The 21241-nt window shown below is 38.7% G+C and overlaps 1 protein-coding gene and 2 long non-coding RNA genes across 3 annotated transcripts in view; 2 read left to right on the top strand and 1 right to left on the bottom strand.

Annotated features, from left to right (window-relative positions):
- LOC145720742 (uncharacterized) overlaps nucleotides 1-21241 on the bottom strand; it is a 440998-nt gene that overhangs the window by 58059 nt on the left and 361698 nt on the right. The window lies entirely within an intron of this gene.
- The window catches only part of BMPR2 (bone morphogenetic protein receptor type 2), a 197208-nt gene that overhangs the window by 6748 nt on the left and 169219 nt on the right, over nucleotides 1-21241 (top strand). The gene's annotated exons all lie outside the window — the stretch shown is intronic.
- LOC145720743 (uncharacterized) lies at nucleotides 591-12126 on the top strand. The gene is made up of 2 exons (XR_014143934.1): nucleotides 591-6823; nucleotides 7680-12126. It is a non-coding gene; the product is annotated as an uncharacterized LOC145720743 (long non-coding RNA).

The raw sequence follows: 21241 nt of genomic DNA, 5'->3' as shown, positions 1-21241 counted from the left end.
CATTCCAGGTGGATAAATTGCATATATTAAATTTCTATCTACCAAAGAAGAATTATATTCTGATTTGATTGGTATCTGCTAGAAAAAAATTAAGTATGAATTCATGAATTTTGGCCGTCTTGCATAGTACTTACACATGTGGAAGAGACTCCCATATTACCAAATTATTTCCCTCTTGTGTTTAAATGATCTAGTCTTTGAATCATTTTTAGAAGCAATGAAGATGACTCTAGTAGAATTTTGGGTACAATAGACTCGATTTTGTTTTTGTTTTTTTTTTAAGCTTTTTTAAATCTGTGAGATGGGTATGACAACTAAGACTGCTGGATTACAAGAATATATATATAATTTATGTATCATCTGTGTGAGGTTAGAAATAAGCCTGTGGGTAAATGACATGAACATTTTTTTATTTAAAAAAATTTTTTTTAAAGATTTTATTTTTAAGTAATCTCTACACCCAGTGTGGGGCTCACACAACCTGGAGATCAAGAGTCACATGCTCTATCAATTGAGCCAGCCAGGTGCCCCTGACATGAACATTTTAAAATGCATTGCTTTATCAGAACTGTTAGAACACAACATTTATTTCTTACTGTTTTTTTTTTTTAAAGATTTTATTTGTTTATTTGAGACAGAGAGAATGAGAGAGACAGAGAGCACATGAGAGGGGGGAGGGTCAGAGGGAGAAGCAGGCTCCCCGCCGAGCAGGGAGCCCGATGCGGGACTCGATCCCGGGACTCCAGGATCATGACCTGAGCCGAAGGCAGTCGCTTAACCAACTGAGCCACCCAGGCGCCCCATATTTCTTACTGTTAATTGCACATAATACGGTGTTTGACCAGACCCAGTTTCTATTACAATGTGCATTCATGGGAGCTGCGACAAGGGGTAGGGGGCATTAATAGGATAGATAACATATGGAAGGAGAACTAAAATGTCCAGTCAACAAATATTTATTAGTGCTTCCTTTGCGCAAGGTTCTTTTTAAAACGTTGGTGAATACAAAGAAAAACAAGGGCCACCTCTCCTTCCCCAAACATCTCATGCCATAGCCTGTATTACTTTCTGAAAGGGAATTAGATTTCATGCTATTTGAAGCAAGGGTAGGGTATTTTGCAAGTCTTATTAGCATTGTATTATTTCTTTTCTGCCTGTTCGTCAGGACGAGAAATTCCTGAAGGTATTCTGCAACACAGGAAAAGAGACTTTGTTCCTGTGTGTCTTCTAGCTGATCTCCACCCTCCTTTTATTTCTGTCTTCCTGCCAGCTTTTCTGAAAGAGCAGTGAACGCTTCTGGACTTCTGTATCCTCAACTTACTTGTCTCGTGATGTATATTAGATCATCAGTGACTTCCTAATTGCCTTATCCAGTGACTTTTATTTTTTTTTAAAGATTTTTATTTATTTATTTGACAGAGAGAGACACAGTGAGAGAGGGAACACAAGCAGGGGGAGTGGGAGAGGGAGAAGCAGGCTTCCTGTGGAGCAGGGAGCCTGATGCGAGGCTTGATCCCAGGACGCTGGGATCATGACCTGAGCCAAAGGCAGACGCTTAACGACTGAGCCACCCAGGTGCCCCATCCAGTGACTTTAAAAAAAAAAAATTATTTATTTTAGAGAGAGAATGAGCAGGAGCTGACGGGAGGGGCAGAGAGAGAGGGAGAAGCAGACTCCCCACTGGACGGGGCCTGATGTGGGGCTCGATTCCAGGACCCCGAGATCACGACCTGAGCTGAAGGCAGACACTAAGCCGACTGAGCCACCCAGGCACCCCTCCAGTGATTTTTCAATCTCGTTCTCTTTGACTTTCCTACTTAATTTGAGAATTTTGGTCACCCCTTCCTTGAAACTCTCCCTGTCTGACTTTAGTGACTTTGCATTTCTCTGGTTATATATCTTCTCCATCCTCTCTTCTCCATAAATTGTTTTCTTTTTTTTTTTTAAAGATTTTTTTTATTTATTTTATTTGACAGAGACAGAGACAGTGAGAGCAGGAACACAAGCAGGGGGAGTGGGAGAGGGACAAGCAGGCTTCCCGCTGAGCAGGGAGCCTGATGCGGGACTCGATCCCAGGACTCTGGGATCATGACCTGAGCCGAAGGCAGCCGCTTAACGACTGAGCCACCCAGGCGCCCTAAATTGTTTTCTTCTTTTTTAAAAATCTCCCTTAGATTTTCTCTTTTTAAAGATTTTATTTATTTATTTGACAGAGAGGGACACAGTGAAAGAGAGAACACAATCAGGGGAGTGGGAGAGGGAGAAGCAGGCTTCCCGCAGAGCAGGGAGCCTGATGTGGGGCTTGATCCCAGGACCCTGAGATCATGACCTGAGCCGAAGGCAGACGCTTAACGACTGAGCCACTCAGCCTCCCCTCCCTTAGATTTTCTTGAGTGTACTTTTCTTTTATTGCTACTCCTCTCCCTTGTTGATTTTCTTTTATTTGTTACTCCTCTCCCAGGCTTCAATTATTCTGGAAAGTAGATGATTTCTAACTCAAACAGGTGAAGCTAGAAAGATTTGAGTTCCTTCCTAGTGGTACCATCAGATGTTCACTTTGGGAATATCACTTCTTTTGGTTTCAGTATCCTCATTATAAAGTGAGAGGGTTGGCCTGCATGATACAGCATTTCTAGCACTTTTGCTTATGGTATGAGAAAAGCCAGTGATATTCTTAGTTACTAGTAAATGTGTAACATTTTGAATGATATATTTGGTTATTATTGAGTATATATATAGTACTTTGAATTTAGCTTAGATTGGGGAAAACTGTGGGGCATTCTGAAATGGTAAAAGCACTACTTTGAAAGAAATGTAATTTAATTTTTTGCAGATACATTTTATATGTTGATTATGTTGAGTTAGGACCACAAAAGTGTTCTAAAGAAAGGCACTATATGGATATTCTGTAATGAAAATATAAAAATAATCTATAACTAAATACAAAGGGTGCTTTTAAAATAGTTGGAATCCTAGAATTTTAGAGTTGGAAAGGACCTTAGAGTAGACTTTAAATAGTTTTTAGTTAAGAAGACGAAAGACAATCTTGTCTTTTGTTTTGACTTTTTATTTTAATTCTAGTATGTTAATACACTGTGTTATGTTAGTTTCAGGCGTGCAATAGAGTGATTTGACAATTCTATACATTACTCAGTGCTCATCAAGATAAGTGTACTCTTTTTTTTTTTCTTTTTATTAACATACAAGATAAGTGTACTCTTAATCCCCTTCACCTATTTCACCCAGCCCCCTCCCGCGTCCCCTCTGGTAGTCATCTGTTCTTTATAGTTGAGTCTGTTTTTTGGTTTATCTCTTTCTTTTTCTTTTTTTTTTGTTTCTTAAATTCCACATATGAGTGAAATCATATGGTATTTGTGTTTCTCTTACTTACTTCATTTAGTATTATACTCTCTAAATCCATCTCTGTTGTTGCAAATGGCAAGATTTCATTCATACACACATACGCACATATACACATGTACATATACATTTTTTAGCCATTCATCTGTGGATGGACACTTGGGCTGTGTCCATCTCTTGGCTATTGTAAATAATGCTGCAATAAACATAGGGGTGCATATATCTTTTTTAACTAGGGGTTTTTGTATTCTTTGGGTAAATACCCAGTAGTGGGATTACTAGGTCATATGGTAATTCCATTTTTAATTTTTTTAAAGATTTATTTATTTATTTATTTTAGAGAGAGGGCGCATGCGTGAGCAAGTGCATGGGGGGGGAGGGGCAGAGGAAAAGGGAGAGAGAAACTTTAGCAGACTCTGCACAGTGCGGAGCCCAGTGTGGGGCTCCATCTTATGATCTTGAGATCACAACCTGAGCCGAAACCAAGAGTCCGGGGCTCAACCGACTGTGCAACCTAAGCGTCCTTATTTTTAATTTTTTTTAAAAAAGATTTTATTTATTTGACAGAGACACAGCGAGAGAGGGAACACAGGCTGGGGAGTGGGAGAGGGAGAAGCAGGCTTCCCGCGCAGGGAGCCTGATGTGGGGCTCGATCCCAGGACCCTGGGATCATGACCTGAGCCGAAGGGAGACTCTTAGCCTCTGAGCCACCCAGGTGCCCCCTATTTTAAATTTTTTGAGGAACCTCCATACTGTTTTTCATAGTGGCTGCACCAGTTTGCATTCCCACCAGCAGTGCAAGAGGGTTCCTTTTTCTCCACATCCTTGCCAACACTGGTTCTTGTGTTTTTGGTTTTAGCCATTCTGATAGCTGTGAGTTGATATCTCATTATGTTTTTAATTTGCATTTTCCTGATGATGAGTGATGTCGAGCATCTTTTCATGTGTCTGTTGGTCATCTCTATGTCTTCTTTGAAGAATGTTAATGTCTTCTGCCCATTTTTATTTGAATTATTTGGTTTTTTTTTGGTGTTGAGTTGTATAAGCTTTTTTTTTTTTTTAAGATTTTATTTTATTTATTTGAGAGAGAGAGAGCAAGGTCAGGGGGGAGGAGCAGAGGGAGAGGGAGAAGCAGACTCCCCGCTGAGCAAGGGAGCCTGACGCGGGAGCTGATCCCAGGTCCCTGGGATCATGACCTGAGCTGAAGGCAGACACTTCGCCGACTGAGCCACCCATGTGCCCCTGTATAAGCTCTTAATATATTTTGGATACTAACCCTGTATTGGGTATGTCATTTGTAAATATCTTCTCCCATTCAGTAGGCTGTCTTTTAGTTTTGTTAATTGTTTCCTTTGTTGTTCAGAAGCTTTTTATTTCGTTGGAGTCCTAGTAGTTTATTTTTGCTTTTGTTTTCTTTGCCTCAGGAGACATATCTAGAAAAATGTTTCTATGGCTGATGTCAACAAAGTTATTGCCTATGTTCTCTTCAAGGATTTTTATGGTTTCAGGCCTCACATTTATGTCTTTAATCCATTTGGAGTTTATTTTTGTGAATGGTGTCAGAAATTGTTTTAATTTTAAGGTAAACGATGCCAGCGTCAGTTTCAGCATAGCCTTTGACTCAGTCATCATACATTCTAAATCAGATCTAATTAATGCCATTTTAACTTCTGGTTAGTAAATTTTGTAAAACAGCTTTACTGAGATATAATTCCCATATCATACAATTTACCCATTTAAAATGTACAATTCATTATTTTGGTATATTATTAACTTCAAAAAAATTATGGTAAAACATGTATAGCATATATTTGCCATTTTCACCATTTTCAAGTATACGATTCAGTGGCATTAATAGCATTCTCAATGTGGTGCAACACACATTGATGTGTGTCACCAAAATGTTTTTATCACCCCAAACAGAAACTTTAACCATTAAGCAGTAATTCCCATTTTCCCCCTTCTCCCAGCCCTTGGTAACCTCTAAACTATTTTCTGTCTCTATGAATTTGCCTACTCTAGATATTTCATGTAAGTGGAATCATATAATATTTGTCCTTTTGCTACTGGCTCATTTTGCTTAGCATAATGTTTTAGAGTTTATCCATGTTGTGGCATGTGTCAGAATTTCATTGCTTTTTAGGGCTGAATAATATTCCATTGTATATATATGCCACATTTTGTTTATCCATTCACCTGTTGATGGACACTTGAGTTTTCACCTTTTGGCTGCAGTGAACATTGGTGTACAATATCTGTTCCAGTCCCTGCTTTAAATTCCTATGGGTGTATACCCAGGAGTGCAATTGCTGAATCATATGGTAATGATTCTGTGTTTAGTTTTTTTGAGGAACCAGTAAACTATTTTCCACAGTGGCTGAATTTACTTTTATAGAGATATTATTGATATGTAACATTGTATAAGACTCCCCACTGAGCAGGAAGCCTGATGTAGGGCTTGATCCCCGGCTTCTGGGATCATGACCTGAGCCGAAGGCAGACACTTAACCAACTGAGCCACCCAGGCGCCCCTGTCATTGATCCATTTTGAGTTAATTTTTATTATGGTATGAGATAGAGATCCAACTTCATTCTTTTGCATGTGGAAATCCAGTTGTGCCAGTACTATTTGTTGAAGAGACTATTCTTTCCTCCTTGAATGGATTTGCCCTCTTTTTTATTTTTTATTTTTTATTTTTTAAAGATTTTATTTATTTATTTGACAGAGAGAGAGATAGCGAGAGCAGGAACACAAGCAGGGGGAGTGGAAGAGGGAGAAGCAGGCTTCCCGCCGAGCAGGGAGCCCAATGTGGGACTCGATCCCAGGACCCTGGGATCATCTGAGCCGAAGGCAGACGCTTAACGACTGAGCCACCCAGGCGCCCTGGATTTGCCCTCTTAAAAAAAAAAAAAATCAGTTGGCCACAGATGTATAGATTAATTTCTGGATTTCCAATTCAGTTCTATTGGTCAGTCCTTGGACCTTTCCTTTTCTCTGTATACACCTTCTCTTTTGGTGATCTCATCCATTCTCATGGCTTTAAAAGTAACACATAGAGGTTAACAAGTTTCAAATTTATTTCCATCCCAAACCTCTTTTCTTGAAATCCTGTTGCAGATAGCCAACTGTGTATTCAGCATCTCCACTTAAGTGTTTGATCGTTATCTCACACTTAATGTGTCCCTGAGCTGCTTCTATAGGCCTTTTCCTCCCATAGTCTTTCCCAACTCAGCAAATGTCTGTCATTCAAGTTGTTCAGGCCAAAAATTGAAGATATCCTTGTTTCTTCTCTTTCTTTTTTAACACTCACATCCACTCTGGTAGTAAAAACTGTTGGCCCTACCTTCAAAATATATATAGAGTCTGACTACTTCTTACCACCTCTTTGAGTACCATGTTAATTTAAAAGCCACGGTTTTTCTTGCTTGTGATTTTTCAGTAGCCTCTCTTTTCTCTAACATGGTCACTTTTACTATAGTTGCTTTTCAATATAGTATCCAGCACCATCTTTTTAAGCATAAGTCAGATTATGACATTTCTCTGCTTAAAACTCTCCAAAGCCTCTGTATATCATTTAGAATAAAAGTCACAATCATTTGAAATATCCTATATAATCTGGTCCCTACTTCTTATGACTGCATCTGCTGATCTTCTTGCTCAACTTTTGTGCTTTTAACTTTACACAGAAGTAAACATTTAGAAATCAAATGATTTAGAAGAGGTTAGATTTGAGATACTTTATTCTGTATAGTTTGACAGTGGCTACGTATAGTGAGTAAATATATATATTGGAGGAATAAAAGAGGAGACAAATGAGTATTTCTTGAGCCTCTAACATATCTACTAAGTGCCTTACATATTTACTATATGGTCTCATTATCCTTTAAACAGACTACTCAGTGCTGTTATTTTTCATTATTTTACAGATGAGTAAAGTAAGTAGGAGACTGGAATTCAAGCCCAGGCCTCTATAACTCCAAAGCAGAGCATTCATGTAATATATACAGTGTTAGTCTGAAGGTATAAAATACTTGGAATAGTATTTTAGGCATCTGAAAAAATTATTGGCATTTTAATCATTCAGGAATAATTTTTTAGACTGAACTGTGTCTTGGTTATGGTCTCTTATTTTGCAGTAAATGACAACAGGTTTTGGTTTTGTGTGTAGCATTCAAATGTTGGTGGATAATAAAGATTTTTTTTTTAAAATTTATTTGACAGAGGGAGAGAGAACCAGCAGGGGGGAGCGGCAGGCAGAGGAAGAGGGAGAAGCAGGCTTCCCGCTGAGCAGGGAGCCGGATGCGGGGCTCGATCCCAGGACTCTGGCATCATGACCTGAGCTGAAGGCAGCCGCTTAACTGACTGAGCCACCCAGGCACCCCGGATAATAAACATTTTCATGAAAGATTCAAAGCTTCAGTTTTGGAAAGGAGCGCCAGTTAGATCAAGAATGATGATGACATATTTAGTTGAGGATAAGTTTTTAAGGTTTCCATCTGTTGTTAGTGATTAGAATCCCTATGGGCCAGTCTAGTGTGAAGAGTAACTTTTAAATTTAGTTACTGCTCAAAGGGCCATATTGTGGTGACATGAAAGCAAGATTAAAAACAGTCAAATGATAATGAGATAAATATTATTCATGTTGCTTATTAAGCAAAGCTTTTTTGTGAGAGAGAACTTTTCTGGGATATTTTTCCTTTGGCTAAACCAATGTGTTAGCTTGATGAAATGCTGTTAAAAATGTTAATCTATAAATTCAGTTTAGTTTTTAGCACCAACTATTATCCAGCTCTTCTGTAAGAATCATTGTTTTGTCCATTTTCTTAAGTTTATGAGAAATTCAGTTTTACTGATCCTTGCTGCTAAGTCCTTCTTCCGAGAGCAAGGCAGTAGTCTTAGATTTAAACTAAACTCAGATTTGTACACTCAGCAGCTGATAGGCTTTATATTAATGAAATGATAGATTAATGGAAATAGGTTAAATTCATTATCTGAAAATAGATTTAAATTCTAGTTATTTGCAATTAAAAGCTAGTGTGTTGAGGCATGGTTTTTGGAAGCATATCACTTGGCTAGGCTAGGTTATTCTAGAACAGCAGTGGTTATTTTTTGCTCATACTGTATGTCCGTTGAAGACTGGCGGGGGTATTCTCATCATTCAGGACTCTGGGTTAATGGATTGCCACCATCTTGAAAGTTGATGGTTGCAGTGCCAGAGGTAAAAGTATAAGAACATCTTTCATGGCAGTTACATGCTCTGGCACATCACTTCCACTTAAAACCCACTATATAGTCTCCCCTAACCTCTAGGAACTGTGCTTTTTCCAAGTATGTAGAAAAGGAATTTGGGAAACAGGACCAATGATGACTGTGGGAAGTAATGATAAACTTTTGTTAGCTTTGCTTTATATTTTTAGATGTGTTTTGGCTTTCAGATTTTGACTTTATTTCTTTTAAAAATCTTTCTGTTTTTTAGAGTCCCAATGTTGTAATAGAAGATCATTGTAAAAATGGATTTATGATAATGAAGGAGAGAAAATAAAAAAATCCATTCCCTCTTTATTTTTTCTCTAATGCTGTTTCCTGGATGTAACCAGTGTTAATAGTTTGGTGGATAATATTTCATACTTTTTTGTATGCACTGTAAATAAACATCTGTATAATTAGAGTTTTGTGTTTTTTTTTTTTAAAGATTTTATTTATTTATTTGACAGAGAGAGACACAGTGAGAGAGGGAACACAAGCAGTGGGAGTGGGAGAGGGAGAAGCAGGCTTCCCGCCAAGCAAGGAGCCCGATGGTGGGACTCGATCCCAGAACCCTGGGATCATGACCTGAGCCGAAGGCAGAGGCTTAACGACTGAGCCACCCAGGCGCCCTAGAGTTTGTTTTTTAAATACAGTTAGAATCATATATATCATGCACAGATTTTTGTTATTAATCATGTAGGCTAGTTCTAGAAGTAAAATCATTTGGTCAAAGTTTGCACATTTAAAATTTGGTATGAACTTTTAAATTCCCCCCCAAAATATTGTACCACTTTCCATTTCCACCACTAGTATATCAGAGTTTTCATTTTCTTTCTTCCTTTTTTTAAAAAGGTATTTTCTTTTTTTAAGATTTTATTTTTAAGTAATCTCTGCACCCAATGTGGGTCTCGAACCATAATGCTCCACCGATTGAACCAGCCAGGTGCAACCAAAATTTTCATTTTCTTATACCTCTTCCAAATGCTTTATAATATTTTTTCAGTTTTTGCCAAAGCAAGTTCAGTTTGCAGTTCTTTAATTATTAGTGAAGCTGAGCTTCTTTTCATATGGTTATTGGCTAGTTATATTTTTCTGAATTACCTGTTTATATATCAAAGATTAATTTTTCTAATGATTTGTTTTTCTTATGTATTTGAAGGTGATATTTATATATATGATTTTATATGATTAGAATTGTTTATTTTTTTCCTTTATAACATCTGGATTTTGTGTTATCTTAGAAAAGCTTTTACCATATCCACAATTACCAAAAATTCTTATAGTAGGTAGGTCTATAGGGTTTTTTTTTTTTTTTCCTGTGTTTAGGTAATCTACCTGGAACTATTCTTGGTGTTGTATATATATTAACTCATAATAATGGTATGAGATAGATATTGTTATTTTCTTCATTTGCAGATGAGGACTTTTAGGCACAGAGAGATTAAGAAACTTGCTCAAGGCAGCATAGCTAATAGAGCTGGAATATACACATAGCCTGTGCTCTTCATGGCTGTGCTCTACTACTTGGTATATAGCCAAATTGTCTTTTAATCATTGAATTACATCTGAATTCACTGAATTGTCTTTTTTTTTTTTTAAGATTTATTTATTTATTTTAGAGAGTGAGAGAGTGCCCACCTGTGATGTGTGCGTGTGAGTGGGGAGAGGAGCAGAGGGAGAGAATCTTCAAGCAGACTCCCTGCTGAGTGTGGAGCCACATGTGGGGCTTGATCTCACCGCCTATGGGATCATGCCCTGAGCTGAAACCAAGAGTTGGATGCTTAACTGACTGAGCCACCAAGGCACCCCTCACTGAATTATCTTTTAATGACCAAATTGTCTTTTAATCACTGAATTTCACTGAAAACCATCATTTGGGACAGTTAATTTGAAATACATAAAATATACTTCTGCTAACATGTCATAATAGATTTTTTGCTTGTCATGGTAAATAGGTGACTAATATCAGTTGCTTAAAATGCCTGAGCATGGAAACCAGACATTTTTAGCTCTCAATTAGAGCCTTCCCTATTATTTTAATTTAAAAATTTCTAAGAATCGGGCGCCTGGGTGGCTCAGATGGTTAAGCGTCTGCCTTCGGCTCAGGTCATGATCTCAGGGTCCTGGGATCGAGTCCCGCATCGGGTTCCCTGCTCAGTGCAGAGCCTGCTTCTCCCTCTCCCTCTGCCAATCCCTCTGCTTGTGCTCTTCTGTCTATCTCTCTGTCAAATAAATAAATAAAATTAAAAAAAAAATTTCTAAGAATCTTGGTGGTTTGGTTTTCTAGCTTATAAAAATTGAGGGAGTATCAAATAAATAAATAGATGACTAATATGAATGGCTTAAAATGCTTGAGCATGTAGATTCATTTAATATATGTAGAACAACTTTGAGTTAGAACCTGTTCTCTGCAATTGGTGTATGGAAATACATAACATTATCTGGAACACTTTTGTCATCCTAGTTGTCCATTCTAGTGGTCATATTTCACAGGGCGTGTACAGAGGTAGGAAAGAATAGTGGTAGCCAAAGGTAAAGGGGCAGAATAGGGGGAAGTCTCAGGGAGGAGGGAGTAAAAGTTTACTTTTACTTAAGTAAAAATTTAATTTATTTCCTCTTCTATTGTCTCTCACTCTCCACCCAAACTGTCTCAGCTTGGTCTGGCCTTTTTACCCTTGCCTTTCTTTGATCTTTGTACTGGTGTGGGCTTCAAAGAAGCGTACCATTCTTCAATTGTGTAAGCTCCTTTAGGGTTTGTGAATTCAGACATTTTTATACAGTAGCTTTGATATTGTAAAGTTTGGGAGCTATTACTTAAAGCAAAGAATTATATTTGAAAGGAGAACTCTGAATAATTCAATAAATGATAATATCAGAGGTAAGTTAATACGGTTAGGAGTACTAAAATTACTGTAGGTTGCATTTATCATACTGTGGCTTAGGTGAGCTGATTCCTGAAATCTTTCCAGCCCATTTCATTTAGGTCACTAATTAGAGAATTTATTGTTTGAAAGGTGGTATCTAGTTAGGGTGTTTGGAGAGAGATTCCTGTGGGATTCAACTGAGTCATGGCCTCAGTAATTATCTTGAGAATTGTGTTGGAGAAGCAGTGAATTTCTGCAACTAATGAATTATTGTTTAAAGGTACATGTTGTATAAAAGATTTTCCAAAAAATATGTTACATTAGTAAAGTAATAAAATACAGAGAACTGTATTAGATGCTACTGAGAATAACAGAAAAAGAGAAATAGCTGTTGTTTAATAACTAACATCCCTCTTTATGAATGTCTACTGTGTGTTCAGTGCAGTGTTTTTACAGATATTTTTCTGTAATCAAAATAGCTGTGGGCACCTGGGTGGCTCAGTCAGTTGAACGTCTGCCTTTGGCTCAGGTCATGATCTCGGGGTCCTGGGGTTGAGCCCTGCATTGGGCTCCCTGCTCAGTGGAGAGTCTGCTTCTCCCTCTCTTCCCCCACCGACCCGTGCTCTCTCTCTCTCAAATAAATAAATAAATAAATCTAAAAAAGTCTAAAAAAATAGCTGAAAGGTAGGCATTTCTCCTATTTTAGAATTAGGGAAACAGACTACAGAGATTAAGTAGTTATATAGTTTATGGTGTATACTTTTTTTTTTTTAAGATTTTATTTATTTATCTGACAGATAGAGAGACAGCGAGAGAGGGAACACAAGCAGGGGGAGTGGGAGAGGGAGGAGCAGGCTTCCCGCTTGAGCAGGGAGCCCAATGTGGGGCTCGATCCCAGGACCCTGGGATCATGACCTGAGCCGAAGGCAGACACTTAACGACTGAGCCACCCAGGCGCCCCTATGGTGTATACTTCTAATAATTACAGATTACTTACTAAATTATTTATTGAGTGCCTCTTTTTGACAGGCATTGTGGTAAGTTTTTTACTTTATTTCATATGATTCTGATATCAGCTTTGTGACATAGGTATTATTTTTTCATAGATAAGGAAACTGAGGTGCATAGAGGTTAAATAAATCACCTAAAACCATACACATAGAAAGTGGCAGAACTGGAATTCAGGCCAAGGACTTGGTCTCCGAAAATCTCTACTCTTTTTTTTTTTTTTTTAAGATTTTATTTATTTATTTGACAGAGAGAGACATAGCGAGAGAGGGAACACAAGCAGGGGGAGTGGGAGAGGGAGAAGCGGGGCTCGATCCCAGAACCCTGGGATCATGACCTGAGCCGAAGGCAGTCGCTTAACCAACTGAGCCACCCAGGCACCCCTGAAAGTCTCTAGTCTTTTTTTTTTTTTTAGTTGTGGCACAAATGAAAGTCTCTACTTTTTTCTTTTTTTTTTTTTTTTTAAAGATTTTTTATTTAATTATCTGACAGAGAGAGACACAGTGAGAGAGGGAACACAAGCAGGGGGAGCGGGAGAGGGAGAAGCAGGCTTCCCGCCGAGCAGGAAGCCCGATGCGGGGCTCGATCCCAGGACCCTGGGATCATGACCTGAGCCGAAGGCAGACGCTTAACGACTGAGCCACCCAGGCGCCGAAAGTCTCTACTTTTAATCGTATTTCCTCTCAAGATGTTTTTATGCTGTAAAAGAGAATCAATCACATTGAGGTGGCTTTCAACTTTGAAATTTCATGACTTGTTCCCCACAAAGTAATAAAGTTAGGGAAAATCAACATCTTCACTCAGTTGTATGATAAGACTATTTGATTCATTATCAGAGACTATTGCTGCTTGATCTATTAACTCTGTTTCTAAGTTAGCATGTATTCATTGAATATGTATATTTTAACTGTTTTAGGGTCTAGAATAGTATGAAATGTGGTCCCAATATTTGACATACTTACCCTGTTATAGGACAGGAGCACACAATGGTGTATGCTCAACTGCTGATTGGGTTAAAAAAATCTAAATTTGAAATAAGATACACAGAATGTGTATAGGCAGTGATGCTAATAATTTGGGCAATGGATAAGTCATTGTGACTGGACAGGAGTGTAATAGAGTTCACAATTCCTGAGGTTGGGGTAAGGGAATTGTTCTGATTATGGACTATTTCCTAGAAGAGCAGCCAGGTGGCCAAGGCATAGTGACCAAATGTGTGGTAAACACAGGTGTGAGCCAATCCTAAGGAGCAGGGACAGAGGCTGAGAGGCCTAGTCAAGTGGGCTAGACTGTACAAAAGAAGAGGAGGGGAAAATTCAGCCTGAATAATCCTTTGTCATTCCTATGGCCACTGAGTTTTAGATCTGATTGACACTTATCCTCCTGAGTCCCTGGATGAGCTGGGTGGTGATGAAGGCTGAAATTATTTGGTGTGTATTTATTCTGCTTTATTTAAGATTGGCTCAGCTGCTGTACTCAGCTCTGAAGACTTGTGAGATCTGGCAAATGGCATCATCCTTTGTGGGGAAAGAGTTGCGAGGGGAGTATAATTGACTAAGGAGGTAGCAATAAAAATAGCGGTCCAGAATAGAGATATGCATGTAAGAGCTTACTGATACTATTTATGGTTGCATTTATAGCTACATTTGTCCCACTACATTTATTCTTGACAGTTGGGAGTTTTGGGGATATCTAGTCACATCTATTTTATTTGACTACAACATTTAAATCAGATAAGAGGAACACTTTAACTGAATATCAAATGATAAAGCAGGGGATGTCAAAAAGAGATGCAGGGGAGGAAACCCTATTTTAATTATTAGGTAATATATTATACATATTAAATGGTTTATCATAGATACTGTCTGCTTGAATTTTGGGGGTTTTACAGATGCCACAACAATATATTTCCTTGATGTGAGTGCTTATAGTTTTCTTCAGCAAGAAACTTTTTAATGGTATCTTACATCTAGTATACTAAGATTGGGAGCAAGGTCACTAAGTAACTTATCCCCTAAAAAAATACTCCATGTTTCACTAAACCTAAGAATTTTTAAAATCTCTAATCTCATTTAAACAGATCACAGTAGTAAGAGGAAATGAGTCTGTAGAAAATGACTACATTTTTTTTTTTAAAGATTTTATTTATTTGAGAGAGAGAGAGCAAGAGGGAGTGAGAGAGAGAGCACAAGCAGGGTGAGGGGCAGAGAGAGAAGCAGGCTCTCTGCTGAGCAGGGAGCCCGATGCGGGGCTCCATCCCAGGACCCTGGGATCATGACCTGAGCCGAAGACAGATGCTTAACCAACTGAGCTATCCAGGCGCCCCTATGACTACATTTCTATGGAGAAAAATATAGATAATTTAAATTGAAAATGCCTCTTCATATTGTCATCTTTAGAGATTTTATTTTGCAATGTTTTTGGGGAAATTTCTCATTCAGCTCTTTTCTAATTACATATGAAAAAAACTGGCTATTAAAAAAGGGCTGTATGTGAAGCAAATTATATGCTGTAATGCACCTAATGTTGCCAAGTACACTTAATGAAGGAGGTAAGGAGGCCATTTAGCCATCCCAGGGAGGCAACTGATTGTAGTGCTTTTCTGTAGGGAAGTAGTTAAAGTAAGTGTGGAGACATTATAAATTTAAGGACAAGAAGGCAAGTTTGTAACACCCATGAAATGAATCGAGATAAAGCACTCACCTGCTGATTTTTTAAATATTCTTTTCTATGTCGTCTAGTATTTGAACACTGTTTAATATAAGGAGATATTGACCACAATAGTAGGAACACTTACATTCTGTAATCTAGCTTTTACATGTTGTATTTATGAAGATTAGGTTAGGTTAAAAGAATGTCATAGTGTCTTATAGCTATGAACAAGGTGTCAAATGGCACTTACATATTTGTTGAGAAGACAGATCATAAGTGAGTAGTAAGTAGATAGAGATTATGATATATGCCACAGGGTTATATTAGAGGATAAATGGGGACGGCCACTTTAATTAATGGGTCAGTGAGGGCTTCCTTTCAAGGTGACGTTTGAAGAATTAAAATGAGCTTGATATGTGAATAGTGGCAGGAAGAGCATTCCAGGTAGAGGAACAGAAAGTACAAAGGCTGGGAGGTGGGAAAGAGGTTTGTATTTTCTAAGATTAGAGAGGAGACTGGTGTGGCTGAAGTATAGTGAGCTAGGGAGAGAGATGCGTGACTAAAGTTTAGATAGGTGGGCAGGAACTGAATCATGTGAGGCCTTTTAGGCCATGGTATAAAGATGAAGAATTTGGATTTTATTCTGAGATAATGGGAAATGCTATTGAAAGATTTTAAGCAGGGTAATTTCATGATCTAATGTTCATTTCAAAGATAATTTCACTTGTAGATAATAGAAAAGGATAATAGAGGAGCTATCGGGGAAACAAGAAGTCTGGTTAGGCAGTTGTAGTAGTCAAGATGGACACGGGTGGTGGCATGTTGGATTTTGCCCTCTAGTACTGTCAAGTAACATGGTGGTATCATTACACACCTACTTCTGTGATATATTGATTTTTAAATATCAAGGATTATTTCTTGGATATAGAATGTATAGTTCAGTTAGTTTTAAAAACTTTTTCCCTCAAATGTTTATTTTAGAGATCTACATTATATAAAGTTTTCAGTAAGTACTCTACAAATATGTGTTAGTGTGTGACGAACCATGAGAGATGATGGACTCTGAAAAACAAACTGGGGGTTCTAGAGGGGAGAGGAGTGGGGGGATGGGTTAGCCTGGTGATGGGTATTAAAGAGGGCACATTCTGCATGGAGCACTGGGTGTTATGCACAAACAATGAATCATGGAACACTTCATCTAAAACTAATGATGTAATGTATGGGGATTAACATAAGAATAAAAAAATATGTGTATCTGTACTTATTTATTTATTTATTTTTTAAAGATTTTATTTATTTATTTGACAGAGACACAGTGAGAGAGGGAATACAAGCAGGCAGTGGGAGAGGGAGAACCAGGCCTCCTGCCGAGCAGGGAGCCTGATATGGGCTCGATCCCAGGACCCTGGGATCATGACCCAAGCCGAAGGCAGATGCTTAACGACTGAGCCACACAGGCGCCCCTGTACTTTTTTATTTATTGAAAGAATGTAAACATGGAAAGTATTTTGCCTCAAGTAATAATTCAAAGAATAAGGGTAGAGCCCATCCCCCTGGATTCCCTTTATGATGCAGAGAATACAGACTACAAGGATAATTCCTAGTCATACGGCCCTTTGTAGATGAGGACTTTCCTGTTTGTCCTGTTCTTAAGAGGCTTATTATTGCAATGCTTGAAGACTTGGGTCATGTCTCATTTGTATTCTTATTTAAAGTACAGGTGATCTTTTTCCCCACATAAGCTTTGAGATTTTTGTTGTTTTTTATTGATAGTCTTCTTTTCCCTCCATATCACAAGTAGTTTTTTGCTTGTGCAACTCTTCTCATCCTTACTTACTTTTTTTTTTTTTTAAAGATTTTATTTACTTATTTGAGAGAAGAGAGCATGAGAGGTGGGGAGGGTCAGAGGGAGAAGCAGACTCCCTGCTGAGCAGGGAGCCCGATGGGGTATTCGATCCCGGGACTCCAGGATCATGACCTGAGCTGAAGGCAGTCGCCTAACCAAATGAGCCACCCAGGTGCCTTACTTACTTTCAAATAATATTGGAGGCTGCTAGTTTTCATACTTGGACTCTAGAATAAAGTTGGCATGACTGTAGTCTCTAATGTAAGCTCTATATACTCAATGTGGGGCTTGAATTTATGACCCTAAGATTAAGAGTTGCATGCTGTACTGACTGAGCTAGCTGGTGCCCCCCCAACCAAAAATCTTCTAATTAGACCTCCAATTATGAGCAATAACAGTTTCACCAGTGAAAGCGTCTTTTTATTTTTTTTTTTAGATTTATTTATTTATTTGAGCTAGAGCGAGAGAGAGCATGAGCACGGGAGAGGGGCAGAGAGAGAAGGAGAAGCAAACTCCCCGCTGAGCAGGGAGCCCAATGTGGGGCTCGGTCCCAGGACCCTGGGATCATGACCTGAGCTGAAGGCAGATGCTTAACTGAGCCACTCAGGCACCTCACCAGTGAAGTGTCTTACAGTAGAGTGATAGCTCCATAGGAGAATGGAATAATTGGGGTTAGAATTAGGGTGGAATTTAAATTAAATAAAGATTTTATGTCCATGAGTAGATGAAATATTCTCATTTCTGTTTTAAAAAATACCATATTATTTTAAAAAAAAATTTTGTTTTTTTATTTTTTAAAGATTTTATTTATTCATTTAAGAGAGAGAGAGAGACAGAGAGAGCACAAGCAGGGAGAGAGGCAGAGGGAGGAGAGGGAAAAGATGACTCCCCACTGAGCCGGGAGCCTGACATGGGGCTTGATCCCAGCACCTGGAGATCATGACCTGAGCCGAAGGCAGATGCTCAACCATCTTAGCCACTCAGGCACCCCAGGATTTTATTTATTTGAGAGAGAGCATGCATGAGAGAGAGAGAGAGAGAGCAGGAGCAGGGACAGAGGGAGAGGGAGAAGCAGACTCCCTGCTGAGTAGGGAGCCTGTTGCTGGGCTTGATCCCTGGACCCTGAGATCATGACCTGAGCCGAAGGCAGATGTTTAACTGACTGGGAGCCACCCAGGTGCCCCCGCAGTTTACTATTTTAATTTGTAGATACTTAAACATTCACAAGCTATGTAGTATAAGTGGCTCTGTTTTCTATTATTTAAAAATTTTAAAACTAGCAGATATACAGAGTGTACATTTAAAGAAAGGTTTTCCATCAGTTTTTCTTTTTAGTCTCCCAGAAGAATCTTTTCTACTCTCTGCAGTTTCCCAGTATATTAAAGTTCTTTTCTTATTTTCTCTATGGGAAGTTTATCCTTTAAAAAATTATCTTGAATTGGGGTGCCTGGCTGGCTTAGTTAGTAGAGCATGTGACTCTTGATCTCAAGGTTATGGTTCAAACTCCACGTTGGGTGTAGAGATTACTTAAAAATAAAATCTTTAAACAAATTATCTTGAATTAAGGGAATTATTTATAAATTAGTACCTTTTTGGGGGGAACAGCAGCATTATTCATTTCTTAGAACTTTAATTTTGAAAAATAAGGGTTATTTTACATATTAAAGGTTATAGACTCATAAAGACAATTAAGTCCAAATAAATTGGAGATTAGCTTTTAAGCACCAAACTCTATCTATATTTGACTTTTTAAGATATATGGTTAATTGTATAAACCCTAAGTACATAGCATGATGAATTTTCACAGAGGAATTTTCACAGTGTAAAAATGTGCATATAACCAGCACCCTATACATTAACTTTGGGAGTCCTATTGCACCTTTTTTGTGTCACCATCTTGACTTATAATACTGTAGCTTAGTTTTGAATATAGGCTGAATGTTAATTCTTTTTTTTTTTTTTTTTTTGGTACTCTGTACCCCCAACATGGGGCTCAAACTCATGACCATGAGATCAAGTAGTCTAATAATTAAAATTCTATGTGAATTTTTTTTTTAAGTTTGTTTATTTAAGTAATCTTTTCACCCAAAGTGTGGCTCAAACTCATGACCCTGAGATCAAAAGTCACCTGCTCTTCCAACTGAGCCAGCCAGGCGCCATGCAGATTTGTCTTAATAGGGAAAAGACCTTACCCTTTCCCCTCAATTTTAGGATAATATTTTTTAAAAAGATTTATTTATTTGAGAGAGAGAGGATGCACACACGTGTTGGGAGGGGGAGGGCCAGAGGGAAGGGGAGAGAAATCCTCAAGCGGACTCTCCACTGAGCAAGGAGCCTGACACAGGGCTTGATCCCAGGACCCCGAGATCATGACCTGAGCTGAAATCAAGAGTTGGTTACTTAAACGACTAAGCCACCCAGGTGCCCTTGGGATAATTTTGACTAGCTATCCAACTTTTTTTTCCTGATAACTTCTTTTTCTTTATTTTTCTCTTAGTCCTGCAATGATTGTGGTTATTACTATGCCTATTTAAGGTTGAACGTATCACTTAGCCTTCCTCTTGGGAATGAGGGACATAAGTTCCAATTGTGCAGAAGTTTTACCAAAAGAAAACTAAATGGGCAGAATCAACTACAAAGGTATAAAGCTGAACATGAAGGTTAGTAGGTAATATCAGAACCAAGTAGGTAGAAGGGAAAAAACCTATTAAATTTCCCATGCATTCAACATTCCTAGAGATCCATGTTTGGGAGACTTTAGAGGCAAATGAAGGAGTAAGAGTAAGAAAGAAGACACAAGGGGCGCCTGGGTGGCTCAGTAGTTGGGCGTCTGCCTTCGGCTCGGGTCATGATCCCAGGGTCCTGGAATCGAGCCCCGCATCAGGCTCCCTGCTCAGTGGGAAGCCTGCTTCTCCCTCTCCCACTCCTCCTGCTTGTGTTCCCTCTCTTGCTGTGTCTCTCTGTCAAATAAATAAATAAAATCTTTAAAAAAAAAAAAAGAAGACACAAGTAGGCATTTGTTAATTTAACAATGGCAGCACTTTCACATTTTCATCAGGTGTAAAATCGGTCAGTTTTGCCAGTGAATTAAGCTTATATTTTCTGTTAAATATTTTTTACTTTAGTCAGATAACTTTTTCTTAATTCTGGTTTAAAAAGACCTTAGATTCCAAGGTGCAAATAATTATTTCCAGTCTTTTTTTGTTTGTTTGTTTTTTTTTAAGATTTTGTTTATTTATTTGACAGAGAGAGACACAGCGAGAGAGAGAACACAAGCAGGGGGAGTGGGAGAGGGAGAAGCAGGCTTCCTGCAGAAGCCTCGATGTGGGGCTCGATCCCAGGACCCTGGGATCATGACCTGAGCCGAAGGCAGACGCTTAATGACTGAGCCACCCAGGCACCACCTATTTCCAGTCTTAAAATGATATTTCATCATGGCTTATGTAGCTCATTAACTCACCCCATGCCTATAGGGCTCACCAAACAACCTTTGGATTTCAGTCAAGCAGGGTTAACTGAAGTATAATTGCTGAAAAAGCCATAGAGTGTTATTGATAGTTCTTTGGAGAAATATGTTTCGTTTATATATATTTTCTTTTTTTTTTTTTTTTTTTAAAGATTTTATTTATTTATTTGAGAGAGAGAATGAGAGACAGAGAGCATGAGAGGGAGGAGGGTCAGAGGGAGAAGCAGACTCCCCGCCGAGCAGAGAGCCCGATGCAGGACTCGATCCCGGGACTCCAGGATCATGACCTGAGCCGAAGGCAGTCGCTTAACCAACTGAGCCACCCAGGCGCCCCTCGTTTATATATACTTTCAAATTTTATTTGTTAAGCAATCGCTACACCTAATGTAGGGCTTGAACTCACAACCCTGAGATCAAGAGCCACATGCTCTACTTATTGAGCCAGCCGGGCGCCTCCATATTTGGTATATTTTATATGGAAATTGGTTTATAATAAGTTATCAAAAGCTTGAAATATTTTTTTTGAAACCCATAGAATAAAACTTTATTGAATTTTTTCTTAAACATTTTTTTATTTATTCATTTGAGACAGAGAGATACAGAGCAGGAGCAGGGGGAGGTACAGAGGGAGAGGAAGAAGCAGGCTCTCCGCTGAGCAAGGAGCCCGATGTGGGACTCGATCCCGGGATCATGACCTGAGCCGAAGGCAGAGGCTTAACCATCTGAGCCACCCAGGCACCCCAAACTTTATTGAAGTTTTGACAGAGTTAACTGGTATCGGACTGTCTCCCCAACTG

The sequence above is a fragment of the Leptonychotes weddellii genome, chromosome 3, assembly GCF_054177405.1.
Source record: "Leptonychotes weddellii isolate Sample4059 chromosome 3, ASM5417740v2, whole genome shotgun sequence".
Classification (NCBI taxonomy): Eukaryota; Metazoa; Chordata; class Mammalia; order Carnivora; family Phocidae; genus Leptonychotes; species Leptonychotes weddellii.
This window is presented reverse-complemented; position numbering and strand designations above follow the sequence as displayed.